This window comes from Carcharhinus amblyrhynchos, chromosome 4, assembly GCF_965287045.1.
Source record: "Carcharhinus amblyrhynchos chromosome 4, sCarAmb.v2.hapA, whole genome shotgun sequence".
NCBI lineage: Eukaryota > Metazoa > Chordata > Chondrichthyes > Carcharhiniformes > Carcharhinidae > Carcharhinus > Carcharhinus amblyrhynchos.
This window is the reverse complement of record NC_137327.1, coordinates 57,046,166-57,049,766: the sequence shown is the minus strand read 5'-3', so window position 1 is coordinate 57,049,766 and position 3,601 is coordinate 57,046,166.

Below are 3,601 nucleotides of genomic sequence, written 5' to 3'. Positions count from 1 at the left end.
ATGGAGAACATATGTTTAGTTTATGAATGTATAAGATAATGAGAGTATAATTATGCTGGAATTTGCATCACAATAGGATGAAGTGGTTGCCATTTTTTACCTTCCATTTTCTCCTATAACCCTCTTGTCATCCAACTGGTCTCTCCAAAATGTCTTCCCTAAACACCTCAGCCTCTTCATCTCTCTTTCCTCCCTTAAAACACTCCTGGAAACCCAGTTTTTTGATGGAGTCTTTGGCCATTGGCACTAAAGCTTAATTTTTTGTCACTGTATCAATTATTTTGTCCACACCATGGGTCATTTTATTACACTATAGGAAGCAGTTGTTTCAAAATATGCATTACAAATGATTCCTTTTGCCAAAAAAACTCTCAAGTGAGATTAAAATCCTAACTAAAATGGTTGTGACACTATCCATAATTCAATTACTCATTGATCCTCATTGTATTTATTAAGGTTGAAAAATTGACCACCTAGCAAAGATTGCTTTGTACAACTAAGCATGATAGAGATATATTTCCAATCTTTGTGCCATGATTTTTTTGCCCTTTTTTGTACCAATTTCCTCCATCATTTTCCCATATTTTCCTCCTGAAGGTGCTGTCTCACATTTAGTTCTATAAGAATCTTCTGATGCCTCATCCCAGTGACTATTCCCCATGTGTCAGTCTGGATGGTGAAAATATTATTATTTGGCCATAACTCGCATGGTCAAGGCTCCCCTTTTCCTTGCCTGAGAAACACACAATATTTTGCCCTCCAGCGGATATTAGCGGGGAAGCACAGAGTGATCAGGGGGAGAACAGCGCTTAGTGAGCTAAATATTAAGTCAGGAATTTGGACTCTGTGTGAAGAAAGAGGAAAGCAATTCTTTAAAAATTCTTTTTGGTTTTCCTCCAGCAACTGGTGTGTTCTTTTGTCTGTAAGGACTACCTTGTTATTAAGTGCCTAAGTTATTGAAAGTAACTTAATATCACTTTAGCTAACTAATTTATTGACTAGTTAACTAATCAAATAAATAATGTTAGTCAGAAAGACATGGCAAGATTGGTGATCTATCTTGACTACAATGTGTAGGAATCTATAGGAATCTTTGCAGTACCAGACAACTATATTCATGGTAAGTGTTTGTAGCTTGAGCAACTTTGGCTCAGAGTTGTTGAAATGCTGGTGGGAGTAGCTTATAGGTGGTGGGCCTCCTAAGAGTAGTTATACCGTAGGACCCAGCATTAAACAAGAAACTATTGGAGCTTGAAACAAAGGCAATGCAATAATTGTAGGGGAGTTTATTCTTCATGTAGACTGGACCCAGCAAAGTGGTAAAGATGGTGTGGAAAATGAGTTTTTAGAATGTTTTGGTGACAATTTCCTGGAGGAATGAGTTGCAGAACCAACTAGGGATAAAGCTATTTTAGATCTAGTGTTGTGCAATGAGGCATGGTCAGTTAGCAATGTCATAACGCAGGTGAATTCCATGTTAAGTTTGAAAGTGACCAATTCCAGCCCCTGAGAAGAAACTTAAACACAGTATGAGAGGAGAACTGGCAACAGTTGATTGTGTAAATAGATCAAAAGATACTGTAGTAAATAAACTGGGGAACATTTTAAGAAATAATTCAAAATGTTCAGCAGAAACGCATTCCATTAAAAAAACAAAAAAAAGAAAGATCTATCCACAACTTATGAAAGAAGTTAAGGGTAGTATTAGATTAACAGCAACTCACCATGGCTTCTTTGACAGCACTTTCCAAACCTACAACTTTTACCACCTAGAGGATAAGGGCAGCAGGCATACGGGAACATTACCGCCTGGAAGTTGATTTCCAAGCCACTTACCATCCTGACTTGGAAATATATCACCATCCCTTCATTGTGGCTGAGTCAAAATCCTGAACTTCAACCCTACACCACATAGGCTGCAGGGGTTCAAGAAGGAAGTACCACTATCACCTTCTCAAGGGGAATTGGGGATGGGCAAGTAAGGCTGACCTAGTCCACATACTGTGAAAGAATAAAAAGTTTAATAAAGTGCAAAAAATAGTAGTAAGAATGAGGATTGAGATTGTTTTAAAAAGCAGAAAAATCCACAACAAAGTTGATAAAAAGGGAAAAAGTATGAGAATCAACTAGACAGGAATATAAAAATAGTTTTTAGAAGTGTATAAAAAAGAGAGTAGCTAAAGAAAACATTGGCCTGTTAGAAGCGGATTGTGAATAAATTTTCATCGGGAATGTGGAAATTGCAGAGACCTGATCAAATCTTTTGTTCTTGTCTTTACAGTAGAAGATACAAATTATATATTAGAAATAGAGGGTAACCTAGGGGCTTATAGAAGTGTGAGGAAATGAATGTAATTAGTATCAGGGGAGGAAAAATACTGGAGAAGTTTAAGAGACTAATATCTGACAAGTTCACAGGACCTAATGGCCTACATCCTATGGTTCTAAAAATGTGGTTATGAGCTCATTATGATTTTCCAAAATTCCAATTCGAAGATGGTCCCAATGGATTGGAAGTTAGCAAAAGGCATGTCAGGTGATACTGAGAGAGAAAATGGGGGACTACAATCTGGTTAGCCTGATATCAATCATAGGAAAGTGTTGAAATCTATTATTAAGGAAATGTTAACAATGCACTTCGAAAATCGTAGTACAATCAGTCAAAGTCAACTTGATTTTACAAATGGGAAATTGTTTTTAACAAATTTATCAGAGTCTTTCAAGGATTGAACAAATAGGGTTGTTGAAACAGATCAGTGGACCTAGTATACTTGGATTTCCACAAGGTACTCAGTCAGGTGCGACACAAAAGGTTAATACACAAAATACAGCTCACGGATTTGAGGGCAATATATTAACACACATAGAGGGCTGGTTAACAAACAGGAAGTAAAGGGTAGGGATAAACAGGACGTTTTGAAATTGAAAATTTGCAACCAGTACTGGGGTCACAGTTAGTTGCAATATATGTCAGTGACTTAGAGAGTAATAAATCTAAGTTTAATGACAATACAAAGCTTGGTGGGAATGTAAAGTGTGAACAAGGTACAAAGAGGGTGCAAAGAGATACAGGGAGCGATCATACCAAAAAAATTCTAAATGCCCAAGTAAGCGTGAAAATGGGAGAGAACCACCACATTTTTTCAGCAAGATCTCAGTCATGATTTTATGCCACTTGGTGCAATAAAAAGGCAAAGAGGGCATGGTCTCAGGATAAGTGAGTGAACAGTTGCTTGCTGCAACTGGATGGTTAGTTTGTGTGCTCCTTGTACAAGTGCACCCAAGTCTTTTGGAATATCAACACAAGTTTCATAACTTTTCAAAGATATTCAGCTTTTCTATTCTTATGACCAAAGCAAATAACTTCACACCTCCCCACTATATACTCCATCTACCATCTTGTTGGACTGAGATGAGAAGAAATTTCTTTCCTCAAAGCGTTGTGAATCTTTGGAATTCTCTATTCCAGAGAGTTGTGAATGCTCCATTGTGTTTTATTTAAGGCTGGGTTAGACCACCATTTGGTCTCTCAGGGAATCAAGAAGTATAATGAGTGGGCAGAAAAGTGGAATTGAAACCAAAGATCAGCCATGATTGTATT